The sequence below is a fragment of the Nesoenas mayeri genome (genome assembly GCF_963082525.1).
Source record: "Nesoenas mayeri genome assembly, chromosome: 7".
Lineage (NCBI taxonomy): Eukaryota > Metazoa > Chordata > Aves > Columbiformes > Columbidae > Nesoenas > Nesoenas mayeri.
The window spans coordinates 746,841-773,454 of NC_137551.1; the positions used below are offsets into that span (position 1 = coordinate 746,841).

The 26,614-nt window shown below is 53.2% G+C and overlaps 1 protein-coding gene across 1 annotated transcript in view; it reads right to left on the reverse strand.

The window, feature by feature from the left end:
- UNC5B (unc-5 netrin receptor B) overlaps positions 1–26,614 on the reverse strand; it is a gene marked incomplete at both ends in the record, with an annotated part of 49,728 nt that overhangs the window by 22,552 nt on the left and 562 nt on the right. The window lies entirely within an intron of this gene.

A 26,614-nucleotide genomic window follows, 5' to 3' on the forward strand; every position in this document is an offset into this window, starting at 1 on the left:
CAGATAATGCCGTAATAGGCTGTTTATTCACATGTACCGCGTGTGCTGTTGTGAAAAGAATAACAATTACAACAAGAGAGAGGGGAAAAGAAAACAAGGAACAAACAGGGACTTGTTGCCCCAGTTAACGCCAGAAAGTCCGAGGAATTATTAATTATCATCCAAACTGCAGTAAATCAAGTGCAAGATGCAATCTCTCCCTGGAAAAAAGAGAAAAGCAGTCTGCTGTTGAAATGAGCAACGCGGTTTTCAAATGCTAACTCCGTGAGAAAGAAACTTGCTGGTTTTGCAGACAGAAACCGATTTCCCCTTCACCCAAATTACATACATATTTAAAAATGTAAATTGGCCAGCATTCCCTCTGAGAGCGCCATTGCCAGGCGGCTGGTTTGCAACCTTGGGTGTTTGGGGGTTTCTTTTTGTTTGTATTTTTGCCCTCCCATGTGTAAATTTGGAGGCGATCGCCCTGGCTCTGGGCATGAAAAGCAACTTTAAGCTGGCAGCAAGCAGGGCTCCAAACTGCCCCGTGCTCCTCAGGAAGAGAAGGATGCTCCGCCGCCCTCCCAGCATCCCGGCTCCGAGCATCCCTCCCTGGACCATGCACATCACACAGGGAGAGGAGCGAGTTTCACCCTCTGAGCACACCAGATGCCACACATGCAGGGGAACACCCTGGCTGTAACCTCTAAAAGCGGCTCACAAGGTTTGATGGCTCTGGCTTTTCCCAAAATCCAGGGAAGGAAGGCTATGCATGTCCCACCCCAATGAAGCCAAGGTGGGGAAGCAAGGGGTGGCATGAGCCCAACAAAGTAAAGCCAAAGTTTAGGCAGCTGGCTACAAAGCAGGGAGAAGCAGCGCACAGAAGAAGGCTTTTTTGCATAGTTTTTGGCTTTTTCTCACCCTCCTCCCTACAAAAGCCGTTGGAAGGATGCTCCCCACCACCCCCAGCCAGCCTCGCTCTCCACAGGCCCCTTGCCAAACGCAAAGCTTTTCCCACTCTTCTCCCGCATCTTGCTCAGCAGCTGACGTGGGCTGGGAGCATTACCTGGTACCTGCATCACCCGCCGCCGGGTACCCGCATCACCCGCCGCCCGGTACCTGCATCACCCGCTGCCCGGTACCTGCATGGTACCCGCATCACCCGGTACCCGCATGGTACCCGCATCACCCACTGCCCGGTACCCACATCACCTGGTACCCGCATGGTACCTGCATCACCCGCTGCCTGGTACCCACATCATCTGGTACCCGCATCACCCGCATGGTACCTGCATCACCTGCCGCCCGGTACCCGCATCACCCTGTACCCGCATGGTACCTGCATCACCCGCTGCCCGGTACCCGCATCACCCGGTACCCACATCACACGCCGCCTGGTACCCGCATGGTACCTGCATCACCTGCCGCCTGGTACCTGCATCACCCGGTACCCACCAGGTACCCGCATCACCCGGTATCCGCATCACCCGCCGCCCGGTACCCGCATGGTACCTGCATCACCCACTGCCCGGTACCTGCATAGTACCTGCATCACCCACCGCCCAGTACCTGCATAGTACCTGCATCACCCACCGCCCAGTACCTGCATCACCCACTGCCTGGTACCTGCATGGTACCTGCATCACCCGCCGCCCGGTACCCGCATCACCTACCGCCCAACCCACAGGTCAGGGTCATCTCTCACCCCACAGGGCACCCAAATTCAATTGGGGATGGTGCTCAGTGCAACGCTGTTTTTAAATAATTTTCATAACTGCATTGTTTTTTAATCATTAAAAAAAAAAAAAACCACAACAAAAGGTCCACTCGACGCGCCAAATTCTCCATTAATTCAACTGGGGGAGGAACATCACAAGAGCAGCTGATTAAAGCCCCTTTATTAAACAGTCCTTAAAGTTGCCCTTAATCTTTCAGATTTGTTGCTATGATCAAAACAAAAAACAACCAACCATCACAAATGGAGGCTGGAAATACTTTGCTCTTCATTGTCCTTTCTCTGCCCTTTTCTTCCCTTCGTAAGGGACAAACAGAAGGGGGAGGGGAGAACGGGGATAGAAAACGATTTAAGAAAAAAAAAAAACTAAAAATGAAATAATCCCTTCCAATGCCGAATATCAAATATTAAGACTCCTCTCTCCCCGCTCTTTCAGCAATATCCCTATTAAAGAATAAAAAGCCCGAACAATCAGCAAGACCGGCTTAGAGGACAAGGCTGCCCCATCCCTTGCCGGCGCTGCACCGTAATCCCCGCAGCCCCGAGCGGGTACCCCAGCACAGCACTGGGCGTCCCCATCGCAGCACGGACACAGGTCTCCGGTTGCAAAAGGACTTTAGCAATTACCCTGATTAGTTTTATTCCTTCCTCTCGGAAGGCTGAAGCCACCTGGGCTCCTGGCGCTTCACACCTGCTTTTACACAGCAACAATGAGAGATTCCATTAAAGCTGGGAGGTGCCTGGTTTTGGTGCCTGTCTCTGCCTGACATTGCCTCCCGCACCACAGGGAGAAACACCCTGCGCTCCAGAGGAAGGAAAGCCCTACAAAAAGCAAAACCTTTTCCCCATCGCTCCCATTCCCACCAGCACTGAGGTGGGAAGGCGTCGGGAGCTTCCTAACGTTGTTTGGCACCTTCCTCCCCTCCTGCCCTCCCTGGCGTTTGAATACCACAGGACCCCAAGCTGCCGCAGCCCGTTTCTTCCTTTCTCACCGCTGGGAATTTCCACCTTTTCTTCTCAGACACAAATCATATTCCCACGGCGCTGAGTTTCTCTTTCCTCCCTTTGTCCTCCTTGGTGCGCACCAGCTCTGGCCCATGGACCAAACCCCAAATGGCAGGGTGGCCAACCTCCCCCGAGCATCCTCCCCTCTCAGCATGGGTGGCGCTGGAGCTGCCAGGGCTGAAAATGTCCCAGCTTTGGGGCTCTGCACCATTCTACATGGCAGGATGCAACCTCTCGCCATCCCCAGCGATGCTGTGACCTCTCTGGACCTACATGTAGCGATACACCCAAGCAAGCCAGGCTCCCTCTGACACCTTTCCCTCCCTTCCTTCTCACTCGATGCTACAGATATCAGTAAAAATCACCCTAAAATATCAGGATGCTTGCTAGTGAGGCACAACACTCAAATTACATGAAGTTTGGGGTGCCGAATCCAGAGGCCTTATGGTGACAAACGTGCTGAGCATCTCTAACTTCAAACGTGGCGTGTAGCGAGGATGGATGCAGGACACGCTGGGCAGTCTTACCCGACTCTTGTAGGGCTGGGAGGCATCATTCAGGGATGTGCAGCAATAGAAGTGATCCAGAAAGGTCCCCAAGAGAGAAGGGGCAAAGGATGATGCATATCAAGCATGGGGGGAAAAGGGAGGAAAAACCACCTTGCCCCCCCAGCCTGGTCCTCTTCTCCTCTCCATCCCCCAGAGGCTTCATTTCCATAAGTGATGTGCGCTAATTGCTTTAAATACACCATGCTGTGGGTAATCAGAGTCATTAAGTGACCTCTGCCGGGGAGGGCAGGCAGGGCTGGTTAGGACCCCCCCACCCCACCAGAGTGGGGGCACGCTCCAGTGTCCCCAGTGTGCTGCAGCCATGCAGTTTGGCTCCAATTTGGCTGATCGGGCTCCAGGGAAGAGCAACGTGCTCGCAGCGGGGATGGATTCTGATACTGCCTGGACCCAGCGAGCCTGGGGCTGGTGGCGATGCACCAGCACCTTAAAACCCCCCAGAGCTCCCCAAAATGGCATTTCTGGATGCAGAAAATAGGTACTGCCCCGTGCTCATCCTGGAGCAGGGTGACAGGAGGGAAGAGTCGGCTGTCACCACCCAGGGGACACCAGCCACCCACCCTCTTGGATCTGCTTCCTGGCATCCCCACAGCACCCAGGGATGTCTTAAGCCAAGGGGCTTAGCCTCAGAAAGCCTCCACCAAATTAACCCTGTCCTTGCCAAGGGACATGCCCACCACCATGCAACAGGTTCAATCCTGGCCAGATGGCTCATCTATGGGCGAGGCTTCAGCTGGGGCTTGCGACTTGCCAAGGAGGTGGCGGATGGGGTTAAGGATTCTCCAGCACCTTCCTGCAGGTCTCTCCCTGCTCCTGGATAGACGAGTTTTCCTGGAAGCACATGGAGTCTTCCTGGAAGCTCCCCAAGCTCCTCTGGTCCAGCCACTTGGTGCCCCTGACCAGGAACCAGCCATCGTAAAATGCAGGGATACAGTTCTCCTGGTTGAATCTAAAGCCAGGGTTTAGTCTCAAATCTAGTGCTAAGCGTAAGCTAGAACCTGCTAAGGACAGTGCTGCTTGCAGAAAGGATACTTAGGCGTGCTCCAAGTAGTGCCAGGCTCTTGGAAGCACAGCTTAAGCTGCAAAAATGAGAATTAAAAGCCACCAAAGCGCATCAAACCCCACGCAGCCCTCTCCCAAGGACACGGGGCTGCATTTGCCACCTGCGAGTGTGCAGGAGCACGTCAGGCCCCCAACGCACTTGGAATAAAGGCTGGGAGGTGTAAAAATGCAGCTGTGCTTCCAGGAAAATGCACTGCAGCGGCTTCTGCCCGTCCACGGGGACCCATTACACTAACAGGGTGTCCAGTCAGCCTCGCCTATAAATTACTAATGTAAATTAATGGATAATTGAAGCCCTTTAGTCCTAAATATTTAAATTATTTAACAGGCAATTAAGAGAGAAGGAGAAAGAGGAAAAGGGGCCTTAACCCCAGCGGGGTTAAGAATATGTCGTCAACAGCGTTCCCTCACATAATACCATTATTGATGCCTTTTCTCTTTGTTTTGGGGTTTCTTTGTTAGCCCCTGCATTCACTTGATCAAGTACAAAAACCGTCAATCCAAGTGTTTTAATCTTCCCTCTTTTAACAGTGGTCTACACAGTGATTTTGTTCCTTCCTCATCCCTCTCCAAACATTCTCAGCAAGGCACAAGAGCAATCCAGCGGGGTGCTGGACCCCATCGGTGCAACGAGCTTCCCATCCTCAGCCGTACAGGAGGACCCTCGGTACAGTAGAGCCCGCAGCAAGGAGCAGCTCAGGACCGAGAAACACGGGCTTTGCTCCTCCTGCCCCCATCCCAAACCAGCCAGGGGTATTCCCACCGCTCCTATGAGCACTGGTCATTGGGAAAAATGCCTGGTGCCAGTTGAGAAAAAGTCATAATGTGGGAAAAAAAACCCCAAACAACACACAAACATTTTAACAAAAGCAGCGTGTGAGCTTGTGTGCGCCTGGGGACAACACCGAGGGCAGGGAGAGGGACCGAGACAATAGTGAATAGACTTCAGATTATATCCTGAACTCGCAGCCTCCTGGGAACAGGGTTATAAAAACCCTTTTTTTATTTTGTTTGTAGTCCAAAACAAACAAGTACATAAAAAGCTAAACACGGAGGAGCCAGACAGGAAGTGAGTAACATCTGGGAAACATCTGGCCCTGGCTGGGCTGCAAGGCCAGCCCTCGGCACGGGTCCAGGTACCTGCTCCTGCGGATCCAAACGGCGAGGGTACCCAAACCCCCACCCCTTGCCCCAAAAGGATGCTCCTTGGGGAAAACTGAGCCCATGCCATGGAAGTCCTGAGCGTCCCGTCCCTCTCTGTGTTGGGTGAACTGTGTGCCCAGCGACGCATGGGCATTTCAGCCCATCGCACCAGAGACCATGGGCAGGAAAGCCATGGGGGGGTCGTCGCCGCTCAGCAGAACATCCCGGTGTGCAGGACAGACACTCTGAGCACTGTGAGCATCGCAGGACATCCCCAAGCAGGGCTCTGAGCATTAAAGGATGCCCCAAGCATTAAAGGATGCCCCAAACATTGCAAGACCCGCCGCTCCAGGGCTCTGAGCATTACAGGACGGAGGCAAAGCAGCACGCAGGCACAGTTTCCAAGCCCTGAGAGGTGTCCCACATCCTCCGCAGGGGAGAGGAGGTCTGGGCTGATATTTGGGCTGTCTCCAGCCCGGCCGCGCAGGAGCAAAGCCGGCTCAGCAGCTCACAGCGCAGGCAGGGGAATTCCCCCATGGCCAGCAGCCCAAGCTGCCATCCCACCTCTTCCCTCTCCACCCACCCAGAGCACACGGGGTGAGAGAAAAAAGGAGACGCAAGCAACCCCCCCGAGCTGTTAGAATAGAAGGGGGAGCTGCAGTGAGAGAACAGCGATGCTCGAGGCTGGGCTGGATCACAGCAATAGTCACCTCTGTGTTCTCCGTGAACCCCCCGAAGCATTTACAGCTGGGAAATGCAACAACCACGCTAGAACACAGGGAGAAACGCTACCGCCCCCTTCCTGGTTACACCGGCTGTGTCGGGGCAAAGCACCAAACTTGGCCTTTCAATACTTAAAAGGGGCCCATAAGAAAGATGGGGACAGACTTTTTAGCAGGGCCCGTTGCGATAGGACAAGAGGTGATGGTTTTAGACTAAAGGATGGAGATTCAGGCTGGACATGAGGAAGAAATTGTTGTCCTGAGGGTGGTGAGAGCCTGGCCCAGGTACCCAGAGAGGTGGTGGATGAACCATCCCTGGAGACATCCCAGGCCAGGCTGGACGGGGCTCTGAGCAACCTGAGCTGGTGCAGATGTCCCTGCTCATGGCAGGGGGGCACTGGATGGGCACAGAAGGTCCCTTCAACCCAAATTGTTCTATGAAACTTCTGTTGAACCTGCTTCACTCAGCTCCTTGAAGCAACCCAGCCGCTCCTCACACCACGTGGGACCCTCCCTGCTCCCCAGATAAAATCAAAGCAAACCCCAGCTCCCCCCAAAACATCTCCTCTGCGTTTCCTACACAGACAAGGATGGACTTTCCATTTGCTCCGGCAGAGCCCAGGATTAGCATCCCAGGTTTTTCCAGCAGGGAGGATTAAAGCTGGTCCGGCGCTGGACCACGCTGGCGAGGAAGCGGCAGCTGTGCAGCATCTGGCACCCGCTGCTCATTTCTCATCGCGCACACGTGGGCAGCGGCAGCAGGACCGGCGAGGACCGATGGCCACAGCGCTTGAGGCTCAGACATCCCACTAGAGAAATAAAGGCACTCTTTCTTTCTTTAGGGGTGTTGTGTACCCATGTTGGTAGCCTGCCTGAATTTGGAGAGCCAACACAACATGCAGCGGACGTGGGGAGTGAAAGAGAAACGTTAGGGATGAGAATGGGGAGGTCAGGGAGGAGGAAATAAATATCAGAGGAAGAAGTACGGTGGTTTGGGAAGCGGAAGATCCAATTCACTTTAAAGGAAACAATTAGCCAGGAGGCCGGCAAGGTTAAAATAAAGCAAAAAACCTGGAATATTAGAGGATACAGAGACCTAGATAACAAAGCACCACCCAGAACATGCCATGAGCAAAATGTGTCTGATGTGCCAGTGACATAGGATGCTGTGTGTCCAACCCCACGTCCCCGCAGCGAAGGGCACAACTCCCAGACCCCGAACACCAGTCACTGCGGCAGCAAGGACCCCACAAAACCCAGCCCTATTTGTTTTTGGCCACACTCACACCAGCTGATGCGCAACAGTAGCTTTATTTTTTGGTGGTATCACTTGCCACCTTTAAAACCGGCTAAATTCGGAGGCTACGGCAACAAGCAGCTGCCCAGACGAGCTCACCCCCATTGCAAGAGGTGGAGGAAGCATGGAACCAGTCTATGGTGTGCAATACTGCAGCTAAATCTGGACCCCAAGGAGACAGAGCAGCTCCCGGTGACGTCCAAACACATCGGGGAGAGGAGGGTGATGCACAGGAACCGCCGGAGCCAGGCAGCCCGTTCCCACGTTCCCACCGTCCCTCGCACGTGCCGCTCCCTGCTTTTCTTCCCAATTCCCAGCCTAAATAAGGCTTTGGGGAGGAAATTAATGAAAAGCAAAGCTGATTACAAAGAACAATACAATGACTCAATCTGTTTCTTTTACCTCAATTGTGTAAAGCTTTTTACATTTATGAAGGTTTCTCTCAATACACAATGGAACGCCCTCCGAGGGAAGCGGTAATGGCCCCGGAGACTTTTGAGCAAGACTGGACAAAACACCCCGAAACAATCCCAAAGGAAGGGCCAGATGATCTAACAGGTCGTTTGCATCTTTAATTTCTCGCCCTTTTCTTTCTCCTGCTGTTTCGGGCACAGTTTTTGTAGCTGCTGCTAATGAGATGTTAATGCGGGAGAGAGGTTGCATTTTCAGCGCATAGTGGAACCAAGAGAAAAATACCAGGGCCCTAAATGACAAACAGATTGCAGGGATGGGCGTCCTTATTCTCAGAGTAGAAAATATCTCTCTGGAAGAAAAATAGGCCGTAAAATATTGATATCCTTTCCACACGAGGACGAGCTGCCTCTGTACCCACTGGCGGCCGCGTCCATGGGTCATGACAATTCCTGTTTCTCATCTCCACCCTCCGCATCCTCACATCCAACCTCTTCACCAGGGGACAAGAAGGATCTCCAAGGTTGTTTCCTGTAGATGTAATGCAGCTAGAGATGGTGGAAAACCCCCATCAGAACAACAGACATCCCAAAACAACCTGTGTGTGGGTCAACCACCAGACCAATTGACCCTCCTGGCTGCTCCTTTGTAGATCATCTTCCCAGGAGAAGGCAACAAGATGCTCTTCACCACCACCTCCTCCTCCTCCTCCTTCCTGCTGCTTGCTGGGCTGTTTATTTGAATCATCTTTAACACCCACCTCAGCAAGTCACAAGGGTTTGAGCTGAGCTCTTTGCAATCAAACCAACAAGGGCCACCACTTACCATTGCCAACACGACCCAACCTCAGAAAGCGCTTGGCCACAGTGTTTCATACTTCCAAGACTCTGGCTCACCATTATCAGAAGAGTTAATCTAATATCTTACAAAGCCTCTTGTAGGGCGATACAAGAGTGGCCAATGCTCCACAGGCCCTGGCCAACAGAGACAACCCTGATCTTGCACCAAGACACGAGCAGATAGAGTTTGTGCTTCACTGGAGCACCATACCTAGGGGTGGTACCTCCAGGTCCACATGAAAGACTAAGGCACAGCTCAAGAATGGTTGAGAGGCCTCAAATTCGTGGTGGTGGGATGTTATTCCCCTTGATAGTGGGGCCAAGATCCCCCCTGCCACCAGCTCCTGGTGCCCCTATGAGCAGTGACCACCCTCCAGCCCCATGGAGGACCTGGTGCCTACACCCCAGCTGAAACAGGAACGAAAGCCGCTGCTAAGAGACACATTTACGACCTTCCCCGCCGACAGCTTGACGAGGGTTTTGTTTTTCAAGTAGTGGTTTTATATTTACGACCTGAAAGGGAAGGATGCAAGCAGGCAGACAACGGTGGGGCTATCTGCTCATTCTGCTGCTGACCCGCTGCAGTCCAACCCACATCCAAGCCCTTCCAGGAAGCCATAAAAAACGATTGCATTTCAGCTTTTTCCCCCTCCACACTAAAATCAAAAAGCATAGCGGTGGTGGCCATTTCTTTTTAATGTTCACCCCAAGGAAGAGCATCAAATATTAATGCAGGAAACTTCAGAGAGATCACACCAGAAACCAGAGGACACATATGTTGTGGAGCATCCCAGTGGATGTGAGATCCCACCGGTTCGTCTCCAAGGCCTGGCTCTTTAATGCCTGGGGAGGAAGGAGGAGAAAAGGAGGCAGCCAGAAGCTGGGATTTTACGAGCAAGAGAGATCACATTCCTGGGATATCAGCCCAGAGTTGCACTTGGAGGAAGAAAAAGAAGTTAAGGAAATAAAACAAACGCACACCACAACACAACACCCCTCCCTGAGATGCGGCACTGCTGTGTATAAGCTTAATAGTGAAAAGAGAGGGCAAAACTCTGTGGGGTTTTGTTTTGTTTCATTCTTTCCCCCCAGATCTCAGCATTAGGCATCAGAGAAATGCCTTTGGGCTGCAAGAGCATTCCAGCCACCAGCAGCAAGATAAGCCTCTGCCTTCACCTCCAGACTCCCAGCCCAGAGGAGACACACGGGCTTTAATTGCAGCCAGAGATGCCGCAGCCAGGACACAAGCCTGATAAGAGACTGATAAAGACCCTGCCCTGCAGCTCATAAAGTTTAGAGGGCACGGTGGCCAAGCTGGAGGAGCTGGTGGGGGACATTCCAAAGGCAAGACATGCAATGCACGGGGCTGGTGGGGGACACGCAGTGCAACAGCCGGCAGGGTGGACACGTCCCACGCAGCGTGGCGATGTCCCACGCACCACAGAGAGCACAGTTGGCGGCAGCATCCTTGTGCAGGGCTGCGGACAGGAGGCGAAGCGCTGGGCTGGGGGCACAACTTGTTGCTGAGCCATGAACCAAGCTGCAGAGCTTGGGACATCTCCCTCATCCCCCTCCACCCCCATGCAAGCCCCCTTCAGCAGCCATGGGGCCCCAGAAGCCCCGGGTATGCATGCAAGAAAAAGAAATAATAATAGAAAAAGAAATTTAAAGCACCCTTTCAAGCGGGATTAACAGTTTCCTAAGCACGGTGGTGATGTTAAGAGAGGTCTGGGGGGGCTGTGGGGCACAAAGAGGAGGAAGCAGCAGGACGGGGCTGGGAGCAGCCCCCCACTCCCCTTCCCTCTTTATCTGCTGCCGGGGCAGGGAAGGGAAGGGAAAGGGGGCTCTGCCCGGCGCCTGCTGATAATCAGGGAGCGCATTTGAAACCCCGGCGCCAGACGGGATCCTTATCTCCTCCTGGAGAGGAATGTGGGATGGGGGCACAGCCCCTGCAACAGCTCCAGGAGGAGGGGAAGGAAGAAACCCCCCTGGCCACAAGGAAGAAAAGCGGCAAGCGGGAGGGAGGCTGGGACGGGTGACCACATCCCAGGGTGGGTGACGATGACAACATCTCCTTGTGCGATGCCACGTTTCCAGCCGAGCTGCCAGCACCCGCTCCCAGGGCGGCCGGAGGGGTCGGAAGCACCCACTGCCTTGTGCAAGGGCCCTGTAATTATCCCAGAAATAATTGCTCTGCTTAATTTCCCCATAAAGTCAAGCCCTGGGTAGGCCAGCTTTGAAAAACCAAAGCCAAGCAAGGAGGCAGGGCTGGGCTGATCCCCTGGGAAAGCTCAGGGGATGGGCCCGGGGGACACAAGGTGACAACCCCAGCTCCAAGCACCATTCCCTCCATGAGCCATCCCCCAGAAAAGCCCCAAACCTTCACGGCTTGGCTTGCGGACCCTATGAGACACGGAGCAGCCTTTAGGGTGAGAGGGAGAGGAAGACGGGCTCCCCCTGAGCCTTCCTCCCCAGCGAGGAGGAGGGTGATGGGCTCTGCTAGAGCTGCCCGGGGCTAATCTGCATCCCCAACAGGACCGACAGGATCTTCAAGGAGCCTCATAAGAGCCAGGGAAGGGGAGCAGACCAAAGGCAGCTCCTGGCTTCCCTCCCGCCTGCTGCCAGACGGGACCTGCAGCTTCATCCCTCCCAGGACCAGGGATGGGTGTTCTTAGCACCCAAAAAAAGCCACAAGTAGTTATTTCTTTTCGCATTTAGGAACCCAGACCTTTCCCCATAGTGGCTGGAAAGCATCATGTTGGCACCCATGGTGGATTTACCACGGACAGGCGACCCCAGCAACCCGCAGCTCCATCCCTACCAGGGGCTCCATAGGCATCCGCTCAAGGAGGACGCTGCCGATGCTCTCAGACCTCCAAGGAATTCGCATTCAATCACCAAAAAAACCCCAAAACAACAACAACAAAAGGGGCTGATGAGGTTTTGAAGCTGCCGACACCAGCCATATGCTTCAAATATGCACGGTACAGTCGGTGCCTAGGTAATGCAACTGCAGGTACCAGCTCGCCTAATTAGCTACCAGAAGAAAGCCTAATTTAAAACAAAGATCTTATTTTATTTATTTGCTGACAGTAGCAGAGCAATTCCCTCCAGCATGATGTGAAAGCAAACACAACGTCCTCAAAATAAACTGCCACGGGCTTTTTAATTTCATACTTCAACAAGTGTTCCCTGGTTCGTCTTTGGGAAGGAGGAGAAACAAAAACTAAAGTAAACTAAAACTCCGGGGAGTGCCAACCTGCAGCTCCCATTAGCATTACAGAGGGCTTGCAAAGACAGCTTCCCACTTGTCACCTCCAAAAAATAACCCAACAACAGAAAAACCCCAAGCGTATACGCCATCTGAGTTTCTCTACCGCACCAGAGAAGCTGCCTTTAATAAAACATCCCTAGGAAAATGCGTGCGTGTCCCCCCACTGTCACCATTGGTGGTGATGAAAGGAGCTCCAGGCACGTCGGGCTGCCCGCTGCTGTCACCCTGCAGATGCCCCTGAGACAGGGTAGCACGAGTGGGCATCAGGCTCCAAAGGGCCGTTGCCAGGTGTGGGTCATCCTCCCAAACTCATAAATTCCTGGGGATCCCCATCCCTCTCACATCTGTGCTTAAAGATGCACCTAGAGGCAAACACGAGGAAAGCAAGCCCTAGAAGCAGTGTAGGCTTGCTGTGATTTTACTGAGTGTATTTATCGAAGGGCTTCCAGGGATTGGGCATCCACGGCTTCTCTGGGCAGCCTGTGCCAGGGCCTCACCACCCTCATGGTCAATCATTTCTTCCTTATATCACCCTATGAGTAGGGGCAGGAAGGTGGCGCGATCCCCCACGCCACGAATGTTCCAGCTCTTGAGTGCCATGCCCCATCACAAGCCTGCTCAAGGGATGCTTCAGCATCTCTCCTCTTGCGAAACCCAACACCCTGGTGCCTGCACCGCTCCCACTTCACACCATCCACACTAAACCATCACGCCTTTCCACAACCACCACCCTCAATCATCTCCACGTCCGAGATCAGGCCACCAGCTCCCCAGCCCACCGAGAAAAACCCAACATCCCTCGCCTGCCGCCTTCTTCCCACGGCCCAAGGTCATCCCAATAGTCGGGGATTTATTGCATCCTAACAGCACATTCTGCCACCCATTTATGAATTTATGAAAGCGAGGAGATGCATCGCAGGCCTTTACGGACAATGCTGGCTAGGGCACGCATCTTTCCTCCCAGTGATGAAAGTAATTCCGTTCAGTTAAGGAGTAAATAAAAATCACACTATTCTTAGGCAGCTGGGAAAGAGGAAGAAAATCTATTGCAGCGACCCTGAACAGGCACTTCCCCAGGGCTTTGAGGCAGAAAACTTATCAGACACCGTGCTGATAACATATTCAGGCTGAATCATAAGTCTTCAGCATATAAAAGGTATTTCCTAACTGCAAACTGGATGAGCAGGGGGAAAATGAGGTTAAAAAACACACAGAGGCCAAAGGCTTTTGGGAAGAGAGGGGGTGACAACAGGTCTGGGGCTCACGGGTGGGACGTTGCTAACACCCAACGCACACTCCCAAGGAAATAATCCAGGGGGATGCTGATGCTGGGCACCCATCTCCTGCCACCCAGACACCCAGGGAAAGTTTGTCTTGTGCATGTTTAAAGCTGCAGAGAAGTGGCAAATTCGGCATCCACAACACTACCAGGCTGATGAACAATTTCTCCCTGCCAGGCCAGCATCCTCGATCATCCCTAACAATGTATATGCTTATTACAGCTCCATTTGCCTCCTCCGGCTATATCCAGGTCCCAATACCCATCTTACAACACCTTTTATCCCCCAGTTCCGCTGTCGTTCTTCCCTGTAACTCCAAACCAACTCTTTGTCCCAGCACAAAGAGCCACGAGGTTCTGGCTGCAGGTTTCTCTCTGCACCAGTTTGCTATGCCAAAGACCTGCGTTTCCCATCCCACAGCAAGCTGGCGGCGATTTGTAGCTGGTTTTTAAGCAATAACTGGAATTTTCCCCATGCTTTGTGCAATGGCCAAGCCTGCAGCACAACCTCGGAGAGGTCAACCTCCTCCTTAGCAACCCCTGCTCAGTCCCACGAGGGACTGGGGAAGCCAAAGGACACAAAACCAGCTGGAGACAAACCCTTGTTTCCAAGCGGCCTTAGAAAGGTGCGAAGCGGCTTGTGGTGCTGCTGTATGATAACCTGTCCCGCAGGAACCACCTCCAAAAGGGAGTGCAGCTCCCAAATGCCCCCCATGTCCTGCAGTTGCCCATAGCTCGAGCAAGCGGCAACCACAGCGCTGCTTTGGCAAGCTCCTCTTCCAGCACCTCCGGCTCAGTCTTCCAAGCAAAACCCAGGCTCCAGCCAAACCGTGCCCCATTTTTTCAGGGTGACGACCCCCGAGTCAACAACCCATGAGCCATAGAGATGGCCACCAGCTTCCCAAACCTGCATCTCCACATCTCACCTAAGGTCCCCCTGTAGCAGCATCTCCATCAGCCTGCACCCATAGTGGGGCTCCAGATCCCCAAAGCATCGCTCCTGCCATCGGAGGCCGGTTTTCCAGGCAAGACGAGGCTGGGAATTACTCAGGCAGCATGTGACATGACCACCCCAAGGAGGACATTGCGTTAGCCGAGCTAGAACTGGATCCCGGTTCCTATTGTCTGCTCTTTGGTAGCGATGGGAGGAAGAAAGAGCACTGCTCTGTAATCAGTCTGCTTCGGGCTGGCTCCCTGGCTTTTAGGAGCAAGCGGGATAATGCAACGCTGCTTTCATGTGGCAAGAGCAGCTTATAAACAATACTATTACACTGATACACCGCCGAAATTAAAGCCCTGCTCTGAATCTCAGTTGCTCCCAAGAGGCAGCCTGCTTGCCTCGGACTTTGTGTCTTCTCCAAGAGTCTGTAAATACGGCGAACAGACTAGATTTCTTTCTAAATAAGCACTTGTGAAATTTAATTACTCTAAAAAATAATCCCTGTTGCCTGTTTCTGCAAAGAAGAGCGATCCCTTCCAGCTTCTGCTCGTCCTCTTTCAGCAAATACTCTGCATTTCACTGCTGAGTGTGCAAAATCACAGCTACAGCAGAGTAGCTCCAGACCCCAATTCACCCAAAAACCTGAAAGTCTTCTGTCCAATGATCCCACTTCATACATTTATTGTATTTTATTTTTTTTTTTGTCCAGAATTAAAGGTTTTTTTTCCCTTTCTCTCTGTAAAAATGGGGATTCTGCGCTCACCCATACAGACAGATTGAGACTAAAGCCTCCGGAGCAGATGAACTCAGCCAGCAATGATCTCAGCTGTGAAACATCACAAGGGGCAGTCACATTCTCGGCTGTTTCAAAATAGAGGTTTGGGTTTGTTGGGTTTTTTCGTGTTTTTAACCAAATGGGATGCCATCTCTGCCTCTGTGTTCTATCTGGAATAAACACCCTGGTACTGAAAAGAAACATGTTGTTGCTTTCCTAACTCCAGTTTCTCCTTCTCACCACCTTCTCGAGAACCTCTTCATGGTTTCTCTACACTGCATTAAGAGACCATCTCTGCAAACAACGTGGTTTAAAACCCAGGGAGCTCTGCCATAGGACAAGGGCTCATTTCACCACCCAAGTGACCCAAAGCCAGGCTCAGCATCTCTTGGCTTGGAGCAGCTCGGTTGGGTTGAGCCAAGAGGCCACCAGGTTTATTGTGGCACTTACCTAGGGACAAATGCCAGCCAGATCAAACCCTGCAGAGGCCCTCAGGACCCGCAGAAGCCAACAGGAGGATGTTCTTCTCCCTCCCAATTTTTCCCCTCGATGCTGTTTTCAGAGAGGTCAGAGACTGCTGCTCCCCAAAAAGGTGAAAAACCAAAGCCGCAGAAGACATTTGACCCAAAGTTCTACCATAACCCAAACTCCTCCAGACTTTAGGTCTCACCGTTTACATAAATACCTTCTTAACTCCATTTTTTTTCCTTTCCATATACTTTCAAAGCAAGCCCCCAAACTTGCCACATCCAACAGGCCAAATTTCTTTCTTTGTGCCAAATTGAGGATTCCTTCCCAAGGCCTTTCCCTCCCATCTGACCCAGCTGTGGGACACTCTTGCTCTCCTCCTGCTTCCCCTTCAGCCACCCAACCATCATTAACAATTGTTTCAGAAGGAAATGGTCCCTTATCTGCCAACAAGTGTCTTTTGCCATGACCTGAAGGCATCCTCCAGTGTTCTCCCACAAGGTTTGTCCCACCTTCCTTTCATCGTTCTTCATATAATTCGAGGTACCCCATCCCAGCTGAAACTACACGATCTCATCACCAGCAGAACGAAACCTACTTTCCTATAGACCTGCTGCTCAAAATACTCGCGCCCACGCGTGTTTATGTTCCCCAATAGTAGGTGGCAAGCGTGTTGACGCTGCTTGTTTTTAGCAGGATATTAATAGATCCCTCTCGCTGGTCAAGCAGCTCGCCTAGATAAAGAACTTTATTGCTAATTTCCTAATCAGGCAGGCGCTTAATTGCAAGACGTCTGCGAGTCAAAGAGGGGGAGGGCTGCAGACAAACAAACAGAAGAATTTAAAATTATGGATTTTTTTTTAGGAAATCAAGCTAAAAAAAGAAATCTCCCCCAAACAAGCAAGAAATAAATCACAAATAAGCCAGGCAGCCAAAAGGTAAATCCATTGGGGTTTTTAGTGTGTTAGGCACAGGAGCTCGTTGGGTTTGGTGCAAGGAGATGCTGTGCCCTGCGGTTCCTTCTGGGGAGGCGCTGGAGCCCATGATGCTCCCGGGGGGCACGGCGGTGCCTCCCTCCTCCCGCACCCCAGATCCAGCGCGGTCCCCACAGGCTGCGAGCAGATGGTTACCAAGCTGACAGGCTGCAAACAGCTCCGTAGAGCCCACGGAGGAACCAGATATTCCCTCCACGCCTTTAGTTTTGGAAACAAAAGATGCCTCCCCACCCAAGAGGTTTGCTGCGGGACCCTGCCGCTTCCCGTATTTTTGGGTTTCTTTTTCAAAGCGCTTCAATCCAGCTCACGCCGCCTAGGGCTGAAGTCTATACAACTCTCTGGGCTGCCTGCACATAACTTTTTCCACTCCAAGAAGGGGAAAAACTGAGGGTTCTTTTCATTTAATTCTCCTCTCTGTAGCTGGAAGGAGAAGGTAAAGGACAACCATGGTGCATGGCACAACACCAACCCAGCAAACACTCCCTTCCCTGCAATAAGTTTCTTCCCTGGACTTCTTCCCTCCAACTTGCAAATGCCATGAGCTCAGGGCAACCCGGAGAAGCTCCTTCCCAGCATCCCTATTCTATGGTGTTGTGAGCCCTGCCGTTTATTTCTAGGAGCCCCAAGGGCTCAGGAACAGCCCTGGATCCCAGCCCTACATCACGGGGACAGCGGTGACACCGCAAGGTGCCAGGCAAGGACCCAAATCACCTTCAGCAGGCCAAACGTGATGCCCCCTACACGCACCCACCGGGACGCACAGCGCAGTCAAACTGCGGGACTCTGGCTTCTTTGGCTTCAGCGCTGCAACTTGACCCTCGCCGAAACATATGGTTTGCATTCTCCCCCCGCATACTTTCCGTAGACTCGCACACTTCCTTTCCCATGGGCACACAAACCCAAGAAGCCCTTTTCTCTTTTAAGCATCGCCCTCGAAGGGAAGGAGACGGGCACGGATGCGGGGATGGGCAATGGGCTGCGGGTGCCAGCGCTCAGAGGATGCTCCAAGGGTGGGATTAAACAGCAACTTCACCCCCTCTTTTCCCTTCCCCGTATGAAAAGAGTCATCCTTCTTTTCCTGTTAGGCAGTTTTCATCTAATTGTCTCCTTCATCCAGCAGCCGGGCTCTTCCTTGCAAAGAGACCACATTTTCCAACTGATCCAGTGGGAAAAGGTGAGAGGGATCTTTATGCAGCATTATTTGGCCTTCCCGACAAGCCAGGCATCGCCCCCCCCAGCCCGCATCATGGGATGAGGTTAAAGATTCATGAGGGCCCTGCTACTCGCTTCTTTTCGCTGGTGTCCTCAAAGCACCGCGCTCGAGAGGAGCCTCGCAGGGCTGCGGGGTGGACGGACAGATGGACAGATGCCCCTGGCCAAAACAGCACAGGTTGTGATAGAAACCAGCAGCTCTGCCTTTGCAGAGCGTGCCGAGCACTGCTGTGCCCCACACCATCCTCCCGGACGGTAAACGCTGCGGCAAAACACCCACAAGTCCTCCAAATTGATATATTTTCAGTGGCAAACAACATGGTTTAAAACCTGGGGAGCTCTGCCATAGGACAAGGGCTCATTTCACCACCCAAGTGACCCAAAGCCAGGCTCAGCATCTCTTGGCTTAGAGCAGCTCGGTTGGGTTGAGCCAGGAGGCCACCAGGTTTATTGTGGCACTTACCTAGGGACAAATGCCAGCCAGATCAAACCCTGCAGAGACCCTCAGGACCCACAGAAGCCAACAGGAGGATGCTCTTCTCCCTCCCTGAAAGTTTCTTGGAGCTGAGCACAGCATGAATTCCTCTTAGCAGGTATTATAAAACCACACTTCAAAATAAATCTGTTTTTGCCCCTGCGGGTTTTTAGGCTCAGCGTTACTCAAGGTTTTAGCTGAACAGATGAGGTCCTGCAGTAACCTATGGCTTTCCCTACCCCGTGTTCCCCGGGATCCCCCCCATCGGTTGGGACCCCGTCTGCAAAGCCGGCGCGTGGGTTTTTCCACCCCCGGCAGGACCGGCCCCAACACGCCCCAGACTCTCGGGGTTTTTGTTGCGAACTACAAAGGAACCTGCCCAATTTGCCCCGGTTTGCATAACCAGTTTATCCCAAGCATTGGTGTTTTTTTAAAACACACACAAAAAAACAAACAACACAACAAACGCACACTCGACTCTTGTTAGTCACCGTTCGGCTTAAAACAAAACCCAGCCCTCTTTGCAGCTTTGGGATCTTGCTTTTCCAGCTTGGGGCAGAGCTAACATATATAGAAAAATATATATATATATATATATATATAAATATATAACAGGGTAGCTAAAGCACCCACGACCAGGGAAAGGGATTAACCACATGGCTATAACCCCTTCAATGAAAGGCTGGGGTCCGCGGACTATGCCACCAGGGGATTTTAATGTGCAAAACCCCCACGTTTTCACAGTTCTACAGCCCTTGGCATCCCACACGTTGGCTTCATCACGCTCCAGACCCTGCTCACGCGCGCGGCTCCGTGACACACGGCCACGCAGCCAAATCCCCTTGTCCTGAGCCACATCCCTTAGGTGCTGAGGCTGCGAGAGGAGGCGTTCGCCGGGCTCTGTGCGGATGGTGCGCAGCGGGCACCACACGTCCTCTGGGAAAACTCCACAACCGAGCCGGGCACCTCCTCCCAAAGAGCGAGGGAGGACACGAGGAACCGCAGACCCGGGGGAGATGCTCAAATTGCCACCCTCTTCTTCTTCCCAGCCCTGACACGCAGCTCCTGGGCACTGGGAACACCTTAATTCCAGCCAAATGCTGATTTTCAGCAACACTTTACCCACTCTAATGAACATGTCCTCTGGTCAGGCCCCAGCAAGTAGAAGAGACAGGACACTTAAGCCTCTCCAAGGTAGGCTGGAGAAGAAAACCCTTCAACGAGCCCAGTCTCCAGCGCAACAACCTAGACCACTGATTGCTTTTAATTGCTGTCTAATGGGACTGAGGAGCCATGCTTTCATTTCAAGCATGTCTCTACATTTCACGTCTGTCAAAGAAGACAAAAAAAACCCAACATAAAACCTTAAAAATAATATTCCGGTGCAGGAACACCCATAGCACTGTGGAACCAGCCGTGCCGGGCGGGGAGGTGAAGCTTCCCACACCCCAGCAGCATCCCCAGCCCATGTGGGGTAATGGGGGCGTGGGGAGGCTGCTGGGACCCCACCCCGGGCAGCGTCCAGTGAAAACGGGGCCATGGCCCCACGCCAGACCACAGCAGACAGCACGGCCACATTACAAGATCCACCCTCCTGACCAGCGCTAATTAGTAGCTTCGCTTGCAGGTCCTGCAAACCCTTCAGAGATACCCCCCCAGGTGAGGGTGGGGATGCTTGCTTGGCTCCGTTTGGCTACATGGATGAAAAGCAAGCGGCAGACCACTTTTTTGGGGGGGCTGTTTTAAATAGCAACCACTTTCTTGCTGCTGGAAAACACCCTCCTTCTGTTCTTCAAGCCAATCCAAACAGATAGAGCCTATAATGCATCTGGGTGATGGTGTAGGATGGCAAAGTCTCCACAGGGGATAACAGGCACATGGAGATCAGCTCCCACTCCCCGATCATGCAAGTGGGGAGAGGAGCAGAGAGGCAAAGCCGATCAGCTCCACTAATCCATCTCCACAAAACCCTCAGGAGCCCTGTTCCTCCATCCCAATTGCTCTCAGTCCTCCAACTTGTGGTCACCATCATCCGAAGGAAGAACTGCAGCTTCCCATGCGAGCCCACCAGAAAACTGGGTGGTCAACAAAGGTCTTCTGCTGAGGACCTTCTTGGTGCCTCCGACCACTGCTGGGTGGATGTGCCCACGCATGCCACTGGTCGTGAATAAGCTCCAAAAACCTCTCAGCCTAGAAAGCATCAAGGCCATCTGCTGACAGCACCACCGCATCCCAGGCGTGTCCCTCCTCCTATTTAAATCTACGCCGAGGAGTTTCTGGGCTCTCTAACCTCCTGCCTAAGGAAAACTCCCACGCTATACAATGCAACGCAACCCTTTTAATAGGCTCCCGCCTCCACGAGCCACCCGGGGTTTGGTTTACAACACCTTGTCCCTAATTTCCAGGCCAGCAGTGGCTCCCGGGGAGGAGAGTCACTCTGTAAAAGGGAAGATGCACAGCAAGGGCAGGATGAAGTTGAGATGGAGAAAACCTCGCTCTCATCTCACCTCCCTGCCCAGCGTGAGCCTCCCCCTTGCTGCAGTCCCACCATTCAACCCCACCACGTCCACCTCCACGCACCTTCAGTGCCCAGGGGTGAGAAGCATCCTTGAGCCTTACAGGAGCGTTCCCCACACTCCAACCCTCTCACACACATTTTACCTGCACCCAACAGCCGCTCGTTCAGCTCATCAAGGTGTGCTAAGCCCATCCATAGAGAAAGCCACAGCATCCGAAACAATCCCGCACCCAGGTGCAGCAACATCCATACCAAGAGCGTTTCTCCACCCCTACAGAAGTCCGGGGGAGTTTTGGGGTGCTGTTTCCCCACTCCCTCTCTAGCATGCCGTGATACCCGGTAGAGGATGCTGCCTGTGGCATCGCTCCCACAGAGCCCCAAATTCACCTGGCCATCTGCCCTCGGAGGTCCCCGCCTCTCCTCCTGCGGTGGCCTCCGCTTCAGAGAAAGGCAGATGGATCTAATATGCATTAAACGTCTCAAAACGAGATTTTCCACGCCTTTTCAAAGGGAAACAATCCCTCAGCTTTCACACTCGGTGCAGGCTTGTGAAGGAGGGGAGCTGGGGGGCAGAAAAGGTTCCTCATGGGACCATTACAGAGATCACAGCAGCGGGACCCCCCAGAAGCATGAGAGATGCCACAATCCAACTCGCAGCCCTGGGTATTCAGGCAGGGAAGGGATTGCTCATGGTGCAAACAAGCCTCTTCCCTCCCCCTGGCTTTTATGGGAATAAAAGGGGTAGGGAAGCGAGGGCAGCTATGCTATATGTTTGTATACGTGTATTATAGGCTGCTGCTGATCAGACTTACATGGCAAAGGGATGGAGGTGGACAAGGAGACCCCTAGAGATGCTCTTGCAAACTTACACAGGTCTTCTTCCCTACCTGAGGGGACTGGGAACGCAATGGGCTGCGCCTCCTGAGAAATATTTCGCCCACACAAATCCAGCTGCAGGAAGAAGCCTCATCTCATGGTCACAGCCCAGCCTGGGGACTCCTGTGCCACCACCACTCCTGCCATCCCCATGCATGCGTCCCAGATGGCTCCACAGCCACCCCCAGGGCTTGGCACCTCATAATTCCTCCTCCTCGTCGCAAAAAGTGAGTTCAGCAACATATTAGCTGGAAAGGGGATGTTTCCCACCACTTAAACAAGCGTTTGCCCACCGATCCCCTCCGGAGAAGGGAAGGAACAGTGGCCTCCACAGATGCTGCAAAGCAAGGCAAGAGCCTGGCAGAGCCCGGACCCGCGGGCTGAGGGAAGACGGGGAGCAGAGTCCACACCAAAGACAACCCCACATTTCTAAGACACCCGCCTGCCGCGGAGCAGCGTGCAGGCACACTTGTATGACTTCTCCTTTGCCCACCCAAATTTCTCCACGGAGCACTGAGAAACACAGACTTGTCACCACAGTCCTTTCACCAAGGTACACCCCCAACCAGCAAGACTTTGGGGTAAGGCTTGCAGCTTCTATAGCCCTCCCAAGTTACACCACGTAGCAGCATCTAGACCCCCAGTTTGTGGATGAGGACAAGGACCCACCGCCCTGGGCATTTTGCTATGAACCTAACGCTGACGTAACACCCCGATGGGGCCGGGGGAGCTGGCTGCAATGGGGAACAGTCCCCCCAAAAGCTGAGTCGAGCCGGCAGGTCTGGGAGAAGCCGCGGAAGGAGCGGAATGGAGCCGAGCGGGGCCGTGCTGGGCTGCAGCGGGAGGCGCTCACAGGAGATGAAAGGCGGCGTGCAGGACACGCCGGAGCAAGCCCCGTGCTGAATAATTCCTGCTTCCCTTCCCTTCCGTCGTTCTCCTTTCCCAGCCTGGCTCCTGTTTGATCTCGGGGTTCGCTCTGCCTCCAAAAAGCTGGTGCAACCCAGAGGTGCCTTGCTATGACCACTGAGCCACCCCAACCCCATTAAAATAAAATATATATATATGTGTGTGTATATATATATCAGGCTCTACAAGAAGAGCAAATAGCAAAAGGGAAAAGAATAAAAAGGCCCTAAAACTCCAAGCTCAGCAAACATGTGGCTGCTCCCAGCCCAGCCGGGCGGTTTTGGGGAGGAGAGGGGCTGGGGAACAGGGAGGAGGAGACGGCAGCTCTTCCCCTCCACCAAGGAGCAGGTCTGGGGTTGCCAGCCCAGCGCATTCCTGCGCCGTGAGTCAGGCCTCCGAAAAACCAGGAGGGTTCAAAAATAATACTCGGCGCGGTCGGGATGCTTTGCTTGCCTGCCGGCTCCCCAGCCTCCCCCGTGCAGCAGCCCCTGCTTTCAGCATCGCTCCCCAACGGGAGCAAAACTGATCTAAAGCAAAACCCGGGCAGGACCCTCAGGAACAACACCCCCCCGGGACCCCAGTGTGAAGTTAAAGGGAACCCACGCTCCAAAACTGCCTCGGCAGCAAAAATCCAAGCGCCAGCCGAGCCCGCGGGGACAGCAAGAGGGAGGATTTGGAGAGGGTGCTGCACCCAGCCAGGGGCCTCCAGGCTCCCACCAAGAGAGGTCCCTGGGAGGGTAGGTGTGAAACCATGGCGGCTTCATGGGGCTTTCTGCCTCTCCCAAGCCAAAGCTCTGCATTTCCCAGCTCCATTGCAGACCATACAGGATTTTTGTTTTAACTTCTCTTCTTCCTCCTCCAGTGCTCCAGCCTGACGTAAGGAGTTCAAAAGCTACCGGTTCGCCCCTCCTGGGGCACAGCAACGGCTCTGGTTTGGGGGGAAGCACCACTACAACGTCTCCTTTAGGTCCCGAGCTCTGGCAGAGCCAGGGGAGGATCACCCGAGCTCCCTTCAGCCCAGGATGAGCAGGAGGAACGAGTCATTGTGCCACCAGACGTGGACCCCCCACCCCATAGCATCCAAAGGGCTAGCCCAGCGCCACCACGCTCTGACTCACGAGCAGGGGTGGTTTGCACAACACAACTGATTACAGCAAAATCACAGCTTTGCTTATTAAGGAAACCCAAAAAAACAGAGGCAATGGGCCTTAAAATGCCACAGCGGGGCTAATGGTGGCCAGCGACGGGCTCGGGCATCCCCTGGACCCAGCTTCATCTCCTCGCTTCCCAAGTGACGGCAGGAGGGGGCAGAGGGAATGGGTTGGTGATTTATACACCCCCTCCCTCCCTCCTTTGCTCCAGCAAATGTTTTCGCTCACATTAGCATCGCTGAAGCCGGGGGGATGTAAGTGAATAGGAAACAGCAGGAACCTGTGGCTTTATGGCACTGACATCTGCTGTAATGAACCCCTCGCAGACTCCATCCAGCCCCTTCCATGCTCAGCTCGCAGCCTCCCCGGCACCGGGCTGCGAGCCTGGCTTTTTCCCAGCAAAGCTCAGCTTCTGCCCAGCAAAACCCAGCTCACAGACTCTCCCGATAACCTACGGGGCTGGCAGGCTGGTCCCACCGGCCCCAAACGCGCTGGGGAGGAGGAAGCCCCAGGGCTGAGGACTTGAAAGCGCTGCTGCTAGAAATGAAGGCAAAACCAAGCTCCTTGCATCATCTTGGCTTGCTTAACTGACCCAAAAATACGGATATATTTATATTTTTTAATTGCTGTATGGCTAGGAGAGGGATGGAAAGGGAGCCAGCATGCACAGCACCAGAAGGACTTTACACAGGAGGAGAGATAAGGGACACAACTGGACTCTCCAAGCTGCTTATTGGGTCAGCAGTGGTGCACTCTTGATTTCTTAAACGGGGAAAATGCAATCTAGATTTCTCCCCTGTCTCCCAACTATCACTTCCAAGAGACTCTGCCCTCTATAAAGCAGTATTTTTCCATTCCTCTCCTTTTATTCTTGTTCTGTTATTTCATTCTGCCACTATCGTGCACAGAGAGCACCCACTCCTAAAGAGAGAGAGGGCTTCACAACCATGAAACTAAAGGAGCGGGATACAAAAAGCCAGAGGAGATCCTTCCACCCCCCTCCTGCAAGGGCTTTGGTGACGAGCAACAGGTTGTGGAGCATCTCTCCCCCCACATCTGCTCATGGGGACAGCAGCAGGCAGGCAGCCACCCACATGGGGACGCCGCTGGAGGACAGCGGTGCCGATATCCCCTCCGTCCATCCCTCCCCAGGTGTTTTGCTGACCATGGAAGTGCAGCCCTTCACCAGGATGGCAGCACCACGCTGCCTGCAAACACCCTTGTCGGCTCAGCTCCCCCGGTCCAGCATCACCCTCTGGCTTTGACAGCCTCCACGCAGCCGGTCTCGCAGGGAAAAGCCCCTCAAACAAGCTCAGAACCCTCGCACCGAGTTGTTTTCCTCCTGCCAGCAGCACGAAGAATGAAGCACGGCGAGCAGCTTGGCAGGCGAAGTGGGGGGGACACAGCGGGATCTGGGGCTCCCCCAGCAGCAGCCCTGGGGACGAGCGGGCCAAGCACTCCCGGGTTTCCAACTCGAATCCAAACCAACACTTCTCCCCCCTCTGCGCTGCAAAACCCAACACAAACAATAAGAACATTCTCTGTTATTAATAGAGAAAATTGTTTTCTGGGTGATGTCTCTCACTCCCTCCTTAAAACCAGGCAAGGATGGGGAAGGGAGCGGATTATCGCCAGGACTAAGCACCCATCTCGCCTCCCTCCTCCACATCAGCACATTTAATCTCTGGAGAAACACTAATTACAGCTCTAAAGCCAAAAATTTCATACGCGCGCTTACATATATGCCAGACTAACCATGCGCCTTCAGAGAGCTCCCTAGACTCAAACTGATCCAGCTTGGTCAGGTTTTAACTTGTTTTTTGGATTTTTTTTTTCTGTCTTCTTCATTCCCTCCCTCCTGCCCAGTTTTATTGCAGCCCCTGCATGAACGTGAAGCAAGAGCGCTGCACAGGACACAGCCGGCCATGGGGCAGGGGGGCTGCGGTCCACTGACGCAGCCGACATCCCCCCACGTCCCCCCAGCATCCCCAGGCTGCTCGGCCACAGCTAAACCCTGACCCACGGCAGCCTTGCTAATCCAGGCTTGCCAAGCCCCTGCCACCCATAGCATCCCAGGCCACGGGGAGCCCCCGAGCCCCTTACACCGCTTGCCAGCTCTCCTTTTGCAGCAAGGAGAGAGTTTCTTCTGGCTGGAGGATGCTGCTGGAGCAACGTCCAGGCCACTGAATAAGTCAATAGTGCCATTTCTGTTTCCCATTTGCCGAAACACACTAAGATCTCTGTGCGGCAGAGGCGGAAAAAAAAATATTAATCTAATTAAATTCCCTCCCCAAAGTTCCTCGTCACCTTAATTACGCTTCAGAAAAGAAGGCTTGGTTCATTTTCCTAGAAAATCAGCTTGTCAGGAGATGCTTTTAACTACTAAGAAGCCCGATCTGTGCTGTGCGAAGCTTTGAAACACGTCGTCAAACCCTCGCCAGAAGCTGTGGAAGGGAGCAATGGGCTCTCTGACCGAGTTCCCACACGGATGATGACCTTGCCCATCACCGGAGCCCCGACGGTCACCGGTTATGGTCTCTTCCAAAGCTCTAAAAGCCATCAAACTTTATAGGTCTCCACTTCTGAGCTCTATATTGGAGGACATCTTTTTATACCTGGAGGATAAACACCAGCACCTCTGCTTTGCCACCGCGGGAGGATGACAAAGGACAAAGTCCTGAGATGCAGAGGATGTTCGCGAGTTGTGTGTGTAGGGGAGGAAATACAGTGGAAAGGCTGAATTTGATCACGGGAGTCCTGACGAGGGAGGACAGCAGGAGAGACGCGCCTCTGTTTATTGTCTGTGGCAGGGATTACCAGCGGAAGGGCTGGATTTAAGTGCATCTCAATCACAAGATTGGGTTGCGCACAGGAAACTTTGAAGAGCCATAGGAAAAGACCACTTAGCTGCCCGGCCATCAATAGCTCGGTTTATTAAAAAAAAGCAGATAAACCCCGCAAAAATATCCAGGCTGAATAATTACTG